The sequence below is a fragment of the Monodelphis domestica genome, chromosome 5 (assembly GCF_027887165.1).
Source record: "Monodelphis domestica isolate mMonDom1 chromosome 5, mMonDom1.pri, whole genome shotgun sequence".
In the NCBI taxonomy this organism is placed as follows: Eukaryota; Metazoa; Chordata; class Mammalia; order Didelphimorphia; family Didelphidae; genus Monodelphis; species Monodelphis domestica.
In genome coordinates this window covers 89,931,781-89,952,364 of record NC_077231.1, presented here as the reverse complement: position 1 = coordinate 89,952,364, position 20,584 = coordinate 89,931,781, and the positions used below count along the sequence as shown (strand labels likewise).

Here is a 20,584-nt window from a genome sequence, read left to right as displayed (position 1 = left end):
CACTAGGCCTTAGACACTGGCTTTCCCTACTTTTATATGCTATACCACAGGTAGCCACAGCACGAGAAAGGATAACAGCTGTGCCTCATTCGTGCTCTGAATTACCACCCAATTCCCTGTCTCCCATTTGCCTACAAACATGCTCAGGTTCTCAAACATGGCGACTGGAAGTGGAAAGCCTTCCCTTTATATTTCTACTCCATTTAATTATACTCACCTCTTCTTTACCTTTCATTTATAACTTGAAAAAAGCTTTTTACATACATTGGGTCTACTTGATGATTCCTCCTTTCCTAACCCCTTGCAATCTGGTCTCCATTCCCATCACTTTCTCAAAGGAAACTAGTTACCTCTTAGTGTCCAAATGCTATCTCTGTCCTCGTCCTTCCTTACCATTAGAAAGCCTTTAACACTGTTGTCTACCTCTTTAGAAGAATGATTGGAAAGCATTTATGAAGAACTTGCTATATTCCAGGCACAGGGTTAAGCATGGATTTTACTACTGAATACTCCAAGCAGTCGGTGATGATGGAATAATGTCTTTATTTTTGAACCTTACTTTCTATCTTAGTAATAATTCTAAGAGTGACAAGGGCTAGGCAATTGGGGTAAAGTGACTTGCAGAGGCTCACACAGCCAGGAAGTATTTGAGGTCACATTTGAACCCAGATCCTCCTGACTCCAGATCTGGAGTTCTATCCCTTGTGCTACCTAGCTGCTCCTGGTGTAATAATTTCAAGGGGTGTCACATAAAGGCAGAAAAAAGAATAGATGCACCAAATATTATTGAAGTAAAAATAACAAGGTTTAGTAAATGAGATACAAAAAGCAAACTAGTACCTGCCTCAGAAAGCTTACATTCTAGCAAGGATGTTCTCATCTTGGGAGTTTCAATGATGTGATTGGAGCCACAGAGCAAGTGATTGGTTCATCCACTCCAGGAATGGTAGTGTTGACTAAATTGCCATTTCCCCAAAAAACAAGAGGGTGGGGAGAGGGAAGGGAAGGCTTAGGGTGAAGACATCCAGATTGCCATATAGTGAGGATCATGAGATAATATGCATAAAATGCTAGCATATAGTAGGTGTTTAATAAATGCTAATTCCCTTCCTTTCCCTTTTCCCATGCTACATGCCTTTCTAGCTCTGTATAGGAAATTGTGACACAAAAGTTCAACTCAACATGCCTCAAATCAAATTTGCCCTTTTCCCAATTGTTCCTCCTTATGATGTCACTATTTCTGTCATTGGTGCTCATTTTGACTCTTCCCTCTCCCTGATCCTTATTGTCATTTGCCAGATCCTATTGTCTTCATGATCTCTTCTGACCCCATCCTGTCCTCTCTGTTTCTACCACCAGCACTCTGGTAAGAAACCCCATACCATGCATATGAGCTATTTCACAACTTTCAAGTCATCCTCAATTCTTAACCAATCAATTGCCAAGTTATATTGATATAACATCTACAATATCTCAAATGCCTGCTCTTTCCTCTCCTCACACAGCTGCCACTTACCTGGTTCAGAATCTCGTTGCCTGCTGCCTAGACTATTTTTTTAAACCTTTATCCTCTGTCTTAGAATCAATACTTATTTTTCAAAACAGAAGAGTTGTAAGGGTTAAGCAAGGGGTTAAGTGACTTGCCCAAGGTGTCACAGCTAGGAATGTCTGAGGTAAAATTTGAACCCAGGACTTTGCATCTCTAAGCTTGGCTCTTTATCTACTGAAATATCAAATTGCCCCCCCCCCCCGCTTAGATTATTGCAATATCCTCCTAATTAGCCTCCTAGCCTCCAATTCATTCTTTCCCACAACCAACAAATTAACATTCCTAAAGTACAGATCTGACCATGTCAACACCCTGCTCAAGAAAGCCAGTGGCTCCCTAGCCTCAAGGACCAAACAGGAACCCATCTGTTTAGCTTTTAAAGCCTCTCACAATATAACCCTAACTGACCTTTATAGGTTTATTACAAATTACCTTCCTTTGAGCACTCTACATTTTACCTAAACTCACCTATTTGCTTTTCCCCAAACAGATCATTCCATCTCTGAGTCTCTGCCCATGCAGAAACCCCATACCTGCCAAGCACTCTCTCCTCATTTCTACCTGGAAGAATTCTTAGCTTCCTTTAGAGCACATCTTCTGCAGTAAATTTATTCTGATACCTTCATCTTCTCATTTCTAGTTCCATTTCCCTGAAAATAAGATAGATGACAGACAGACAGACAGACAGACAGATAGATAGATAGATAGATAGATAGATAGATAGATAGATAGATTGACAGACAGACAGACAGACAGACAGACAGATAGATAGATAGATAGATAGATAGATAGATAGATAGATAGATAGATAGATGGATGGATAGATAGATAGATAGATAGATAGATAGATAGATAGATAGATAGATGGGTGGATAGATGGATAGATGGATGACAGATGGATGATAGATAGATAGATAAGAGATAGACAGATAGAAAGATAGAATGATAGATAGACAGATAGATAGATATATGGATAGATAGATAAGAGATAGATAGGTAGATAAGAGATAGACAGACAGAATGATAGATAGATAGATAGACAGACAGATAGATATATGGAGAGATAGATAGATAAGAGATAGATAGATGGATGGATGGAGAGATAGATGACAGATGGATGGAGAGATAGATAGATAGATAAGAGATAGACAGAAAGACAGAATGATAGATAGATAGATAGATAGATAGATAGACAGATAGATATATGGATAGATAGATAAGGGATAGATAGATAGATGGATGGATAGATAGATGGATGGATGGATGGATAGATTGATAGGATAGACAGACAGACAGACAGACACACAGGCAGACAGACAGACAGACAGACAGATAGATAGATAGATAGATAGATAGATAGATAGATAGATAGATAGATAGATAGATAGGCAGATAGATACATAGATAGACAGACAGACAGACAGACAGACAGATATATAGATACATAGGTAGATGGATGGATGGATAGAATGGCATGTGTACATGCATATACATATGTATATAAATATATATACATTGTTTCTTTTTGATGTCACTTTCCCCCAGCAGAATGCAAGTTCCTTGAGGATAGACACTGTCCTAACTATTGTCTTTATATGCCTTCAGACTTAGCATAATGCATGACACTAAAGAGGTGTTTAATAAATGCTTGTTGCCTGAATGAGACAGTCAGGACCTTGGGAGACATGGTTCTGCCTGCTATGAACTATGTGACCAGTTTGGGAAAGTCAGATAGTGTTTCATTTGATCCTAGCAACAAATCTGTAAAATGGAGACAATGACAGCAATCCCACCTGGTTACATTTTTTTTAATTCTCAACTTTCTGTCCAAGTATCAATTCTAAGACAGGGAAGTGGCAAGGACCAGGCAGTTGGGGTAAAAGTAACTTGCCCAGGATCACACAGATAGGAAGTGTCTAAGACCATATTTGAACCCAAGTCCTCCTGACTCCAGGCCTATCACTCTCCCTTCTGTGTTCCTTAACTACCCCACATTGTTGTTTTGAGGAAAATGCTTTCTAAATTATAAAGAGCATTACATATGTGAGTTGTTACTATTATTAATATAAACAAAAGTGATTTACAAATACATTCATCATAAATAAAAAAAGAGAATCTTTCAGACTTAAAACTGATAGCTTTTCCCCTACAACTGCCTCTCTTGGTCCTACTTCTGTGCTTGGGAGCTTAGCAGAATTAGTCTATTCTCCCTCCTAAGAAAAAGCCTTTGGGATATTGGCTGATGATAATCCTGTTTATCCTAAGTGGAAGGCAAGGAGAAGCCAGGCCAGAGATCTTAAAAAAAAAAAAGCCCCCAGGTAAGTGAGACTTGGCTGTACCATGATTTGGGCAGAGTTATTTGGCCTCTAGTCAGAGGCCCAGTCAACAGAACCTTACCGAGAAGGAGTCTTTTTGGAGAGTTACATAGGAAGTGGGAGAATTCAGTTCTTCCCCTTGAAAAAGCCAGAACAGCTCCCTATTTCACTGAGCTTCACTCTTCCTAAAGGAAGTTGCTGTTTACATCCTGCAGATCTCTTTTGGGAGGAGGCGTTGTACAGAACCCAAACTTCCTATCACCATCCAATTCGGCCCACCCAGTTCCTAGAGATGGTACCAGAGGCAGATCCTATGCCAATAGCAGCAAAGGCAGGGCATAGGATTTAGGAGACTTGTGTTGAAGTAATGAATGTCACTCATTTGGGGATATTTTCCTTAGGCAAATTTACTGTATCTTTATGAACCTCAGCTCAAAGAAATCTCAAAAGGCAATATGCAATAATGGAAAACAAGTTAGCTTCAAGCCCTGCCTCTGCCCCCCACTAGCCATGTGGCTCAGGGCGACTGATACAACCTTTCTGCAACCCAGACAATTCTCTTAAGCTATAAGGAGAGGAGAGGGAACAAGATCTATAATAATTGAAGGCATTACCTCACCCTAAGTTAAATACCAGTTAAATCATAGCTCCAAACTCCCTGCCCCATTCTCCCCCACACAGAACATCAGTGTCCTCATCTCTCTAAACAGGGACTTGAGTCAGTTGATCTCTACACTTTTGTCCACCTTCAGCTTTCTATGATCAATAGACTGTAAGTTCCTGGAGGTCAAAATTTTTTCCCATTTTTGTCTTTGTATCCATGGAACTTGGTAAAGTTCCTGGAGCACAGTAGGTACAGTGTGACTTTGCATAAACACGTGCTCTTCTTTATTAAAGGAAAGCTTTGAAAATCCACCTCTCCCTCACACCCACCCTTTAATTGGGTTAAGAACAGGGTGTGTATGCATACTATGGAAGGACAACGGAGACCTGGTGGCTCCCTGGCTTTGGAGAAGATGCATGCCTCTTGACCCACTTGACTCCTGGCATCAGGGAGATTAGCCTCTGACCCAGACTAAGCTCAAGTCTCTCCAACCAAGGAATCCCAGAAAAAGTTACTCACTGAGGTTATGAGTTATGGATGAAGGAAGTTCACTCTCTCTTTTACTAGGAAGCAGCTCCCTGGCCTGAGGAACAGAAATGTGAGGTGAGTGGTGAGCTCAGGTTTACATGGCAACTGGCTAGGTGATTAAGTGCCTTTTCTCTCTCCAACCCACTTTCACTATCTAATAAATAATTATGAAGTATTATGCAGTCTCCAGAGAATTTAAATCCCAACTGCTTAATAAGTGCTTATTGGTTGATGATTGATTGATGGTCCCATGAAGAATGAACAGGGACTACCAACTCCAAGGAAAGAGATTCTACCCCCAGACCTGGAGCTACTCTATGTATTCTTGTCCAAGAAGAATGAAAAGTGAAGGTCTTACTCCTTTGGAAAGAATAATCAGAAATACTACCCCTCTGAGAACTAAATCTTGGGGACTTAATATACTCTTTGGTTCAAAACAGATTCTAGCTACCCCAATCCCAGAAGCCATTACACTCAGCTCCAATGGCTTTGAAACTATCAGATACAACATACTGATAATAAGGAAGTAGTGATTTCTCAAACCAACTTCCAGGTCTCATAGCATCCAAAAGGTATGGCTGCAACTCCCTAAGTAAGAAAGCAAAATATAGCCCATATCCTAAGTTTGAAAGACAGATTCAGTGTGAAGTTGGTAATAGATGATATGATGGATAAATACTGAACATTGATAGGGTGCTTTAAAATTTGTAAAGCATGTCACATATATTATCTCATCTGATCTCTACAACAAAAGCTATGATAGACACAAATGGAATTAGAAAGACAGGTAGAAAGGTATTCATGGTTAGGTACATACAGATGGTTAGATAGGTAAATAGCAAATAAGTGCATATAGATGATTAGATAGAAAGATAGATATAAATGGATAGAAGGATGAATATATAGAGATAGATAGATGAATAGATAGATAGATAGAAAATAGATAGATAGATAGATAGATAGATAGATAGATAGATAGATGGATAGATAGATAGAAAATAGATAGATAGATAGATAGATAGATAGATAGATAGATAGATAGATAGATAGATAGATAGATAGACAGATAGACAGACAGATAGATGGATGGATAGGTAGGTAGATAGATAGAAAATCGATATAGATAGATAGATAGATAGATAGATAGATAGATAGATAGATAGATAGATAGATAGACAGACAGATAGATGGATGGATAGGTAGGTAGATAGATAGAAAATCGATAGAGACAGATAGATAGATAGATAGATAGATAGATAGATAGATAGATAGATAGATAGATGGATGGATAGATGGATAGATAGAAAATAGATAGATAGGTAGATAGATAGATAGATAGATAGATAGATAGATAGATAGATAGGTAGATAGATGGATGGATAGATAGATAGAAAATAGATAGATATATATAGATAGATAGATAGAAAATAGATAGATAGATAGATAGATAGATAGATAGATAGATAGATAGATAGATAGACAGACAGACTATCAGGTGCTTACTATGTAACAGACACAGTACTAAGTGTTGGCAATACAAATATGAGCAAAGAAGATAGTCAATCTTTTTTGTTTATAATTTTTTAAAACCTCTTAGAATCAATATTGTGTATTAGTTCCAAGGCAGAAAAGTGGTAAGGATTAGGCAATGGGGATTAAATGACTTGTCCGGGGTCACACAGTTAGGAAGTGTCTGAGGCCAAATTTGAATCCAGGACCTCCCATCTCTAGGCCTGGCTCTCAACCCACTGAGTCACCTAGCTGCTCACCCTTATATTTTGATTTTTTAAATTTAATTAGACATTATATTAATCAATAAATAAAGGAGAAAACAATAAAGTAAGTTTGGAAAGGGATACAGAGCTGTTGACAATGAGATCCCATAGGCAATGATACTCTGAGCTAAAAATTGACTGATCAGTCAAGCAGAGCTCAGATGGCGGCATACCAGGGTGGGAAGGCAGCTGGTAAAGAGATAGAGAGGGAGTCTAGTAAGTAGGTAGGTGCTATAGTTATCCTTCTTTTATATATGAAGAAACTGAGGCTGAGAACACACAAATAAAACATTTATTAAGCATTTATATTGTGCTAAGCACTGGGGATACAAATACATATAGAGGAAATATGATCTCTGCTCACCATGTGGAACATCTGAGCCACAAGTTAGATGAAAAGGTCCGGGAATCCTGGGGGGCAGGCTTGAAGCAGATGGTAAGGCTTCATCTTTAAATGCCATTTCCTCTGACAAAAGTCTATCCGTTTCTGATATTGACCCATTTGATAGTGCCAAGAATTTGGTGATAAAGCTGAGCAAGTCTAGGGTCATAAAACTATTAAGTGTCTATCAGGATTGGAACTCAGATCTTCCTGACTTCAGGGGCATCTCTGTAGCCATTCTGCCACCTAGCTGCCCTTCTATCTATTCTGTTCTGTTGGGGATCTGGTCAATGTATCAGTTCAGTGGTGCCTCCTTGACAACCAAAGTCAAGCCCTCCCTCCCCACTGGCAAAGGGACCCTGAGCTGCATGCCACCTTCCTTCCTCTCTGCTGCCACAGCGACTTCACTTTGCCCACGGACCTAACCTAAGCAACCCAGGAATGCAATGAGGGGAACCAATTTCCTAAAAAAAAAATGAAAAAGGGGAAGACTGTTTCCAGGATATGCCTGGAATTTGGGATTTTTGATTTGTGTCTTGACAAAAGCCCGGGCACGCTGCCCTCTTAAAATTACCATTAAGTTGAATTTATGACCGAGTAATGGTGCATTTCTCTCATTAAAGAAAGATCTCCCCTATCTGTCTGGGCTCAAGCGTGACCTGTGTGAGAAAGCCATAAATCACCCAACCCCAGGGGCTGCTCCTTTGTAGGCCCCGGTTGGGGAATGGGAATGCCAAAGCAGTTAGGGTCAGCTTTGGAAGTCTCCTCTCGAGGGGAAAGCAAATCAGTTGGGGGATTTGCTGGGGGATGAACAGAATAATTGATCACCAGCACATTGGCATGAGTCTAGGGCTGGAATGCCTTTGAAACCATTCCCAAATGGCACAGGGGATGAAGGGAGATTTCACAGTGAGTCTCAGATGAAGAGTTATGGGCCTTGGGTTATGCTCTTGACTCTTCCATGGACTTGTGTGCCTCGGTGGATACTCGCTGGCCTCTGAAACCTTTCTCTTTCTGTCAAAGAGGTAGAGTAATGGAGAGGGACCAGATGGTGTTTGTTAAATGCTGCAAGATGAACACACCAAGGCCAGTCACATTGATTGGGGAGGAGGGGAGAGGCTCGGGGGGAGCATTCCCTCAGATTGCCATTGAAGTCAGAGAAATTTTGGATAAAAAGAACTGGTTTTAACCTTTGGCACATAAAGACTGAGTATAAGGAAAATTTTCTTTCTAACTAAAGTCAGGATACCCCCTTTTCCTCTTGAAATACCTCATCATTTTCTGGCTTCCACACAAAGGAAAAAATAGGAGTTTCACATGTAATATGTGATATAAGAGAAAGAGCACTGGCTATGGAGTCAGAGGGTCTTAGATCGAATCCTTCTTCTTTGACTTACTAACTGTATGACCTTGAACAAGTCACTTTACCTGTTTGGGCCTCAGTTTCCTCATCTGAAAAACAAGGGTTTAGCCTGGATGGCCTCTTAAAGTCCCTTCTAGCTCTATGATCCTCTGGTCCTGACTCCTGACAAAGAAGAAGGAGAAGAAGCAGAAGGGGGGAGATCAGAAGAACTCTTCCGTTTCTACCTCTCTAATCTAGAAAAGGACCATCCATTTGGGCATTTTTAGCCAAATTTTCAGATATCTATTGATGAGTAACTTCCTCTCCACCCATTCCCTTTACCCCAAAACTAAAGTTGGAAGGGACTTGAGAATACATAACGCCAAATTAGAAAGGATCTTGGAATTCAGAATTCTAGGATAGTCAGCTATGGAAACAGAAGGCTATAATTTCCTGCTACTGTAGAGACTGCAACTGATAGATCACTTGAGCTTGGGAGTTCTGGGCTGCAGGAGGTCTAAAGCTAATTGGGTGTTTGCATTAAAGTAGATACCAATATGGTACATTCCAGGAACAAGGTAGAAAGGGAAAGGGGCAAATCAGACTGACAAAAGAGAAGGGAACCAGCCCAGCACAGAAATGGAGTAGGTCAAGGCTTCCATGACAACTGTAGAGTCAAGCCCCAATCCATGGCCATTGAATTTCCAGCCTATGTGAGATAAAGATACTTAATCCCCCCAAAATAAAAAATGCTTTGTTCAGGGGCAGCTAAATGGTTCAGTGGATAGAGAGCCAGGCCTGGAGATGGAAGATCCCAGGTTCAAATCTAATCTCAGGAACTTCCTAGCTTTATGAACCTTGGCAAGTCACTTACCCCAAATGCCTAGCCCTTGCCACTCATCTATCTTGGAACTGCTAATTATTATCCATTTGAAGACAGAAGGTAAGGGTTTTAAAAGAATTACTTGTTTAAGGCCATATAACCAGTTAATGGCAAGCTTAGAACCTTGGTTATGTCAAAGACCTTCCCTAATTTCAGTCCTTTATTCCATATTCACAGAACTAGAAAAAATCAAAGCAAATGAACACTATTTTACATTATTATAATTATTAATCATTATACAGCTCTTTAAGTTTAGTACAGAACTTTACATCAGTTATCCCATTGAAACCTCACAACCATCATTTTACAAATGAGGGAAACTGAGGCAGCCAGAAGTTAAGCAACTTGCCCAAGGCTACATAGCTAGCCAGAAGGCATCTGAGGCACGACCCAAACTCCTAGTCCAGCAGTCTCTCTCTCCAACTACCCAGCTATATCCTATGCAATATTGGAGAAGGAGGCAAACCAACCAGGCACACTTGCTGATCTGCAAAACAAAAACTTTTTAAAAATATTCTGGGGTATTTTACTGTGTTGACTGGCTTCCAGCAGCTGTAGAGTTTGGGGAATTGGGAACTGCATTCCCGACAAACCAGCCCACCTTTGTTAGGTGCCAAGGATGCATGCACACCAGAATCCAAAGGCTCCAACATCCTACTTCCCAGCCTGTGGGGTTGCTGTGCTCTGGAATCTTGCTAGCATGTTGCCAGACATCAAGGGAGTATTCTGGGACCCAGCCCACCATGGAGTACTCCCAGACTGGCTCTTGGGAGACACTGAATTAAGCAGCTACTACACGGGATAATACCTCTCTTTTCTGAAAGGAAGAGGGTTCGAGAGGGCATTTCACTTTCACTGTGCCCATCACTTTCTGAGAGGGTACCTCCCCATCCCCTTTTGTTTTGCCTTAAAACAGTTGTCTGCTCACAAGGTTGGGAATGGGGGAGAAGGGAGGGGAAGACAGAAGATAGAGACAAACACACCGAGACAGAGAGAAAGGCAGAAGGAAAGGTAAGAGACAGAGACATATTCATCTCAGCCCCAAATCCAGTGTTCAAACAAGACCATTCTGGGCAAGTATGTATAATTTTGCCATCCATTTTGTTTTAATAGCTTTATAAAGAGGAGAGGTGATATTACTTCTTAAATGTGGTTTGTGGTACCACCAACCAGTTTGAAAGGCTAATGGAAAGAGCAAGGGTTGAAAGTCAGGAGGACTGAGTTGCTACTCCCAGGTTCTCCCTCCAACTCTTCCCCCACAGACTAGTTGAATGTGCTTGAGTAATTTCTTTTCTTCTCTGTGCCTTGGTTTCTCTGCTGTAAAATGAAAACATTAAAATAAAGAAGGGACCCTAGAATGGAGAATTTTAGAACATTTTACATAGAATGTTAGAGTTAAAAGAGACATAAGAATGCAAACAGAAATAATGGAAGGGAAGACTTGTATGAACTGATATAAAGTGAAATGAGCAGAACCAGGAGAATATTCTACACAGTACTAACAATATTGTAAAGATAGTCAACTTTGGACTTAACAACACTGATCAAAACAATTGGGCACCACAGTTCCAAAGGGCTCATGATAAAAAAAATTTTTTTTTAAATGCCATCCACCACCAGATAGATTGAAGCGTATTTTTTCCCTTTCTTGCTTTTTTTTAGAAGGGGAGGTCATGGCTAATGAAGACATTTGTTTTACATGGCTATACATATTTGTAACAGATTTTGTTTTTCTTGTCTTTTCAATAGGTAAGGGATAGGATAAGGGAAATGGGAGAATTTGGAACTTAAAAATTTTAAGTTTCTGTGCTTAAAAAAATAATGTCAGAACATTCTAGCTAGAATTTTTGTACTAAAATGTACCTTAGAGAAAAAGACTTGTACAAAAATATTTATAGCCACACTCTTTGTGGTGGCAAAGAAAAAATTGGAAAATGAAGGGATGCCCTCCAATTGGGGAATGGCTGAACAAACTGTGGTATATGTTGGTGATGGAACACTATTGTGCTCAAAGAAATAATGAACTGGAGGGATTCCATGTGAACTGGAGGGACCTCCAGGAATTGATGCAGAGTGAGAGGAGAGAACCAGGAAAACATTGTACACAGAGACTGATACACTGTGGCACAATCATGCAGTGATCCAGAACAATTCTGAGTGACTTATGAGAAAGAACGATATTCACATCCAGAGGAAGAACTATGGGAATAGAAACACAGAAGAAAAACAACTACTTGATCACATGGGTTGATGGGGACATGATTGGAGATGTATATTCTAAACAATCACCCTAGTGCAAATATTGATAATATGGAAATAGGCCTTGATCAATGACACAAGTAAAACCCAGTGGAATTGCATGATGGCTATAGGGTGGGAGGTGGGGGGAGGGAAAGAACAATGTGACCATGAGAAATATTCTAAATTAAATAAATAAAATTTTTCAATTAAAAAATAATAAATAAAATAAAAATAAAATGGACCTTAGAATGATGGGTGCTGAAATATTTTATATAGAATGTTTAAGGTAAAAGGGACCTTAGGTTAATCTATAGAAATAAAATATTTAAATTATATAAATATAAAATTAGGCTATTCTATATAAAATGTTCAAATTAAAAGGTGCCTTAGGACACAAGATGTTAGAATTGAAAGGAACTTTAGAAAACAAGATGTCAGAACTATGCAAATCATTCCAATTCTTTAGGCCATGTTCCTCATCTACAAAATAAAAGAGGACTGTACCACCTAATATCTCAGTTCCTTTCAGTTCTGAACCCTGTTATCCTATAGGAAATTAGAGACATCTATAGAGAAAAGAAAAGGAAGGGAAGGGAGATGATGAAAAGAGTAATAATAGATCTAAAAGTCATGCAAAAATCAGGTATGTTTATTGAATTAATATGATTAGTTTCCCCTCCGGGTGACTTACTCCCTCAGCTAGGCTGGCTCTTCTGCTCTGTGTATGAAAATTGGTTGGCAGTTTGGGGATATAACTGGCATTCTCCATATGAACTGCTTCCTCAGATTATAGTTGTAAGAACTGGGTTAGAAACAGAATTGGTGGGCTGGAAGGTGCTACCACTTTCAGGTCTCCTGTGTTCATCAGTGAAAAATCAGTGAATATAGTTTATCTAGTTGTCTAAGTAGGCCCAAAGAAAACTTCATTCTCTTCCAAAGTCATCCAAGTCCAGTGGCAAGATAAAAGTCAAGATGACCAGTGATGACCCAGGAAGCAGTAGATGAACTTCTTCCATAATTGACCAAACTCTACATTCTCCACAGCAGCCAATTTTGCCACCTTCATACCCATTGGAATAAATTGTGCTCACTTGCCCCTTCTGCAGAGAAAAGCCTTCACATACCTAGAGTAGATATCCCCTACCCTACCAGTGGGTTAGAGGCCTGATTTAGTCCTCTTACTGAGACAGTTTATTCAGGTGTGACCACTTTGCACCCTATAGCTTCTTGGAACCACAGGTGAGAGCTAGGTAGTAAGTGGACACCAAAGCAGCCACCCCATCTACCCTGAAAGATTGACAGATACAGATACAAATAGATATAGATAGAAAGAAGGATAAATGGGTAGAAAGAAAAAGAAAGATGGCAGCTAGAGAGATAAATGAAACAGATTGATTGAGATAGATAGATAGATAGATAGATAGATAGATAGATAGATAGATAGATAGATAGATAGATAGATAAATAGATAGATAGATGGATGGATGGATGGATGGATGCATAGATAGATGGATGGATGGATGCATAGATAGATAGATAGATAGATAGATAGATAGATAGATGGATGGATGGATGGATGGATGGATGGATGGATGGATGCATAGATAGATAGATAGATGGATGGATGGATGGATGGATGGATGGATGGATGGATGGATGGATGGATGGATGGATGCATAGATAGATAGATAGATGGATGGATGCATAGATAGATAGATGGATAGATAGATAGATAGATAGATGGATGGATGCATAGATAGATAGATGGATAGATAGATAACAGATGGGTAGATAGATAGATAGATAGATAGATAGATAGATAAGAAGGGAGGGAGAAAGATGGATGAATGGATAGGTAGGTAGGTAGGTAGATAGATAGATAGCAGACAATGTCTGACAGAGAGATGGAGACAGTTATTTACATACCTAATGAAGGACTAGAGGAAGGAAATCTCATCTTTTTAAGTATTTAAAGTGTTTTGTCCCATTTGACATGTCTAGTAAATCAATACAATTAAATTCAACCAAAGACACAACATGAAGCTAAAAGAGAGTTGGTCTTCAGCCCAGGGAGACCTCTATTCAAATCCTGACTCTGACACACCCTAGTTGTGTGACCCTGGGACAGTTACCTATCATTTTGTCACCCCTAGGCAACTCTATATATCAATTACAATGAGGGTACCAATCTGCATTGGTAAAAAGAAGTGTCTTTTTTATTCTGGCTGTCTAGTCAAAAATAATAGTAAGTGTTGTACGTGGGAAAAAAATACTAACCATTGAACTAGGGTTTGATCTCAATTTGAAAGCATAGACATGTCTTTTCCAGACCTAGCTAGATGCATTTGTGGATTTTAGGGGCATGCTGGCAGGGCCCTGATCTCTGAATTGCTTAAGACTTTGTTTAACTGATTCAATTAAGCTCAGCGGCCCCCTTTAAGAGGCGCCCAGGTGGGCCCTTTGGCAAATAGAAGACCACAAAAACCAGAAGGATGGAGCTGACTAAGCCTGCATCCAGAGACCTCACTTGAACACATTCCTCAAGCCCAAGCAGTCCAACAGCAAATGAAAAAGGAGCCTCCCCCCACCAAAAGATTTCTTTAAACTGGAAATATAAGCAAAGCCAGGGGGACTCACGCACCCTGTAATGATTGACCCCCATCTTGCCTCCACTCAGTAAACTTTCACTTCGGAATCTGAATGGTTGAGATCCAGCCTGAACACAAAACCCGTCTTTGAAGTGCCCTATTTATTATAAGAGCACCAAAAGGTTATCATCACCCCTCGCCTGACGTCAGCTCCTCCCACACCTACCTCATTCTGCTGCCTGCCACTCTGTGTGGTCTGGCAGCTCCCCCTTCTATCAGCAGCTGGACAGGGGATTCGAGCCTGTGTGTACATTTCCTAAAACGGACCAAGAATGACACGTTGGAATGTTATTCATGCCTCTCCGAATTCCCAGATCCACACAGCCTCCGTCTGTGTCACGAAGACAAGCGAATTCACTCAGGCCCATTTTAAAATATACACAACCCCAGGAAATGTGCTCACATTCCAGAAACCTGGAATCTATTGGTCTTTCTCAGGGTGATGTCATATGCATCACCTGCTGCTCATAGCCAGGTGTATGCCACAACAGATGGGGAACTGACGCCAAATTGATAGCCATGTGTACATGGGGAAGAGATGAAGAAGAGACTGGTGCCAAGGACACTCCAGGGGCTGGTCTCAGCTCTGATGTGAGCTAGCTGTGTGACCTTGGGCAACACAATCCGCCTATTTCTTTTTTAAACCTTCACCTTCTGTCTTGATAACAATTCTAAGACAGAAGGGCAAGGGCTAGGCAAACAGGGTCAAGTGACTTGCCCAGGGTCACACAGCTAAGAAGTGTCTGAGGACAGATTTGAACCCAGGTCCTCCACACTCCAAGCCTGATGCTCTATTCACTGAGCTGCTCAGTTGCCCCAACACAATCCCCTTTTCTGGCCCTTAGCTCTTATACTTGTAAGAATCTCAGGATGACAGAACCTGGGGAATCTGGAAGTTCTAAATGCTGTAGTTATTCCATCTTCCACTTCCCACTCTCTCAGCACCCATACCCAAACTATTGCCAAACCCTGTCAATTTCACCTCTACTCCCTCTTCTCCCGGTTCTGGTATAGATTCTCATCACCTCACACCTAGACTATTAAAGTAGTTGCTGGGGAAAGGGGGTGGTCAGGCTGCCTCATCTCTCTCCAATTTAGTCCATCCTCTGTTCAGCTACTAAAATGATTTTCCTACTAACCACACCAACCCACCCCTCAGTAAACTGCGGTAGCTCCCTATCACCTCTAAGATCAAATAACAAGTCATTTTCAAAGCCTTTCAAAACCCACTCCTTCAACCTGCAGGGATCAAGGAGAAAAAACCACTACCCACAAGCCGAGGACAAAAGGTGGGAGTAAAAACACCGAGGAAAGGCAAAAGCTTGACTACAGGGGTTGAGGGGACATGTCTGAGGAGAGACTCTAAATGACCAATAACATGGAAATGAGTTCGGATCGAGGACACATGTGATACCCAGAGGAATCACGCATCATCTATGGGACAGGTAGTGGGGGGGGGGAGGGGAGGAAAAGAAAATGATCTTTGTTTCTATAATGAATAATGTTTGAAAATGACCAAATAAAATAATGTTTAAAAGGAAAAATTAAATTAAATTAAAAAAATTAAAAATAAACCACTCCTTTTCCAGTCTTCTTACTCCCCTCTACATATTCTTCAATCCAGAGACACTGACTTCCTGGCTGTATCACATTCAAGATACTCTCTCTCTGGGCATTTTTTCTGGTTTTCTATGGTGCCTGGAATGACCTCCTTCCTCAGTTCTACCTACCAGCTTCCCTGGCTTTCTTTAAGTCCCAACTAAAATCCCATTTGTCACAGGAAACCTTAAGTCCAGTGCCTTCCCTCTATTAATTATTTCATCTTTATTCTGTATGGAGTTTATTTTTTTTGTATATACAATCTATATTTGTGTGTTGTCTCCCCCTTTCAATTGGAAGCTCTTTGAGGTTAGAGACCATTTTTTTCCTCTTTTTATATGCTTAGTGCTTAGCACAGTGCCTGACAAATAGTAAGCACTTAATAAATGTTTCTTCATTGTTTGATCCCTGTAGAAAATACTTTTCTTGAGAGCAAGAACTCTTTTGGATACTTGCTTTTGTATCCCCAGTGTTGCACATAAGAACCCATTATGAATAGTCCAGAATATGAATACCTTGGAGGATTCCAGCAGCATAGGATAACAAAGCAGTGTTCCAGGACCTGAATTCAAATCCCAGTTCTGATGCTTATTTCCTGTGTGACCTTAGCCAAGTCCATTAAATCCATTTGTCTAGGAGATTGTGGAAGAGGTGGCCAGAGAAGGAGGAATGACTGATGCTCAAAGTGATGAGCTTAAGGCACAGAAAAATGTTCAATTAACCACCAAAAGTACAATCACTGTTGATATGCCTTGCTCACTAAAATGAGCAAATTGATTTTGCAAAGATGTAGGAGAAAATAATCAAGTGGGAAGGGAGAACCTGGGTTTGAATCTTGTCATTTACTGTTGAGATAAATTTCTTAAGCACTCTAGTTCTCCTTGTCCCAATCTGTAAAATGAAGGGCTTGGGCGCTCAGGACCCTTCCAGCACTGACTCTATGGGTTGTTGTGTTTTTTTTTTTTTAATGAGTATAAATAAAAGAAATTAATTCATCCCAAGAGATCTCACTCTGAGCATTCTGATGAATTAAGTTGTGGGTTTTGTTATTTTTTTGTGGATTGACTACTGGCAACTCATGGCAAATACCGTGAACATTTTTTCTATTTTAATAGTTTAAATGAACTACTCAAGCTTGAGTTCAAACTCAGGTCACTACATTCATTTAAATTTAGAACAAGCCATCCCTATTATAAACATGGGAATATATCCACTTAGATGCTTGGGGTATCACCAAGGCCTGGTTCATCTTAATTGGAAATTGCAGCTTCATTTGACAGACATCCCTACAATGGACAGACAAGAAATGGAATCAAATCAGACCAGCAACAGGAAATTCCTATTAATGGAGCTCCCAAAATAGTTAGAGGATGTGAAAGCATGTGCATAATTTGGGGGAGAGAAAGGTGGACCAACCATGTCTCAAGAGGAAGAGATAATAAAGGGCCAGCCCAAGACCTTCACTGGTGCTCTGAAAATATTTAAGGAATCAAAGGAAGTGAGTCCAAATCTAGCCTCAGTTACTTCCTAGCCATGTGATCCTGGGCAAGTCTCTTAACCCTCATTGCCTAGCCCTTGGAACCAATGCACAGTATTGATTCTAAGATGGAAGGTAAGAATTTAAAAAAAAAACCCTAAAGAATCAGAAGTTGGCTTCCAGTATGATGGGTGAGCCTTCTTCATTCATTTCTATTCTATTCATATTGATTAAATATTTATTGAGTGTCAGACACTCTGCTAAATGCTGTAAATAAGAAGGTAAAAATATCCTCGTTCAAATGTCAAATTAATCTTCCTGACCACATTACAGCCCTGTCCTTATTCAATAAACTCCAATGGCTCCCTATTACCTCCAGCATGAAACAAAACATCCTCTAGTGTTCAAAGTCCTTCCTAGCCCAGACACCATCATCCCTGACCTCATCTACCCAGTCCTCTTTGATCTGTGACATCAGCCAGAAGACCCTCCATCCCTCAGCTCTGGGCATTTTCACTGGCTGTCCCCCATGTATGCAATGCAGTCCCCTTCGACTTCTGCCTGTTGTATTTCCTGACTTCCTTCAAGTTCCAGCTAAAATCCCACCTTAACAGGAAGCCTCTCCTGATCCCCCTTCATCCTCCTGCCTTCTCTCTGTTGATTTCCAATTGATTCGGTATTTATAGAATATGTTTGTACGGAGTTGTCTGCATGTTGTCTCCCCATTAGGCTGTGAACTCCTCAAGGGCTGGGATTGTCTTCAGTCAATGAACACTTAATAAGTACCTACTCTGTGCTGAGTACTTTACAGCCCTAGTATGGAGGATGGTGCCTGGCACATAGTAAGCGCTTAGTAAATGGTGTGTTGACTGACCCAGTCTCCCCGAGTCTGGGCCAGGCTGGCAATATGTTCACTGGCCTCCTTCTCCCTGCCTTGCTGCTCACCCCTTCTTCCAAACTCCCAGGAGGAGAAGCAGAGAGGGCAGCAGATGTAAGGGATAGAAATGGTCCTAGGAAAGGTTCATTCTTGGACAGGACCCTGGGGTTAGTGGCTTAGGGCCAAGCAAGGCCATACAAGGATAACTATCCCAACAGGGACAGTGTAAGAGCCCTGGAGGAAGTGAAACAGAGTCCTTTGCACTGGACCTGGAGTCAGGAAGAACTGAGTTCAAATTTTGCCTTACATAATTACTAGCTATGTGACCCTTGGCAAGTTATTCTCTATCTATCTCAGTTTCCTCATCTGTAAACATTGAGATAATAATCCCAAATGTGTTGTAAGGATAAAATGAGGAAAAAGAGTTAAGTACTTTGCAAACATTAAAATGTTCTATTAATGTATATTACCATTATTATGTACCCTGGGCCCCTCACCCTCACCCATGGTTCTGATTGTATGGCTCCTATGTGTGCAGAAACTATTGCATTCCACTGTGAGGAGCCCAGCCTGAGCAGGAATATGGACTAAGCTGAAGTGTTTATGGGCAATGACTAGTAGCACCTTCTAGAAGAGAAGCCTTGACAAAAATAGTCAGCCCATAAACAACCGGATGCTGGATTTGACCCCAAGTAATGACTCCTTTTTAACACATTACAAGCTTCTCAAAATAGTCTTGGGTCAATTATTCAGGAAGGTCTGAAACCCAACACTCTCCATCTTTGGCTTTCATTCCCTCCCCAGTATCCACACACACACCACCACCACCACCACTACACACACACACACACTGACCCTTTCCAGATACATTAAGCTTGGACAACTGGCTGCATTTTGAATTTCTACAGCTCTATTTATTATTTCAAACTTCTCAGGGAAGTAGATCATTATCTTTCCCAATTAACTATAAAGGAAACTTAAATAGAGATAGCACCTGGCACATACCAGAAGCCAGGCTCAACACGAGCCTAGAATAAGGGAAAATTTGGTGAAATTTATCTTCAGTACTAGAGGCATCATAGTGTCAAACAGAACTTGTTTTCAGGAGGTTCCAGGCCTCTTTTGACCTTGGCTTTTGACCTTGAGTAATTCATTTACTCTCTGAAGCATATCACCTCCCTCTGCAAAAGTGAAGGAGGAGGGAGGGGAGAGGAAAGGAGAAGGAAAGGAAAAAGCATTTAAATACCTACTATGCAACAAGCACAGGGCAAATATTTTATAAATATTATCCTCACAACAACCCTATCATAACAATAACAACTAGGTACCTTTATTGTTCCCATTGCCCAGTTGAAGAAACTAAGAAAGACAATGATTAAGTGACTTACCCAGAATCACATAGTTAGGAAGTGTCTGAGGCTGGATTTGAGCTCAGGTCCTCCTGACTCCAGACACAGTGCTCTACCTACAATGATACCAGTTTTTAAAAGTTATCTGTATTTGCAATATTGTTGTTATTATATAATTTTTTCTCCTGGATAGGTAACAATTGGAGGGAATACTCAGTGGCCAGCCAAGTCAAACCCAAAAAGGAATTCCCACTACATCCAATAACAAGGAGTCATTCAGATTGTTCATCAATAGATAGGTAGGAAGATCAGAGTTGAGAGAGAGAGAGAGAGAGAGAGAGAGAGAGAGAGAGAGAGAGAGAGAGAGAGATGGATAGATAGATAGATAGATAGATAGATAGATAGATAGATAGATAGATAGTTTTAAAACTATTCAAGCTTCTTTTACCAAGTCCTTTCTTCTCATTTCTGCCCCATTCTCCCAAGGTTAGAATCTCTCACATTTCCTTAAGGTATTCACCTGTCATAAAAGGACTGGTCAAAAGAACTGGGGGTGTTTAACCTAGAGAAAACTCCAGAGGAACTTGAAGACTGACTTCTGCTATTTGAAAGGTTATCATAAAGAGAGGGGATTAGATTAGGTTTTCTTCTATTTGACCCCAGAAGGGAGAACTAAAAGTAATGAAGAAGAGGGAGAAGAAAGTTGCAAAGAGGAAAATTTAGGCTTCATATGGGGAAAATTTTACTAACAATTCTAGATGTTCCAAAATGAGATGGGCTACCTCATAACATGGTATTTTTATGATATTCCTTGGAGATATTCAATATGATTCAGAACCCTCCTTTGTGAGATATGTTATAGTGAAGACTAAAAGGATACTTAGGGGTAGCTAAGTGGCTCAGTGGATACAATGGCTGGAGAAGGGAAGGTCTTAACCTGAGATACTTCCTAACTGTATGACCCTGGGCAAGTCACTTAATTCCAGTTCCCAGCCCTTACCACTCTTCTCCTTTA

The 20,584-nt window shown here is 40.4% G+C and overlaps 1 long non-coding RNA gene across 2 annotated transcripts in view; it reads right to left on the bottom strand.

Moving 5' to 3' along the window:
• Window positions 1-9,903: 9,903 nt before the first annotated feature.
• Window positions 9,904-20,584, bottom strand: part of LOC103095820 (uncharacterized) — a 26,431-nt gene continuing 15,750 nt past the window's right edge. For both annotated transcript variants that reach the window (XR_472542.2, XR_472541.2), the window contains exon 3: window positions 9,904-10,695. This is a non-coding gene — a long non-coding RNA (uncharacterized LOC103095820). The remainder of the gene's footprint in view (window positions 10,696-20,584) is intronic.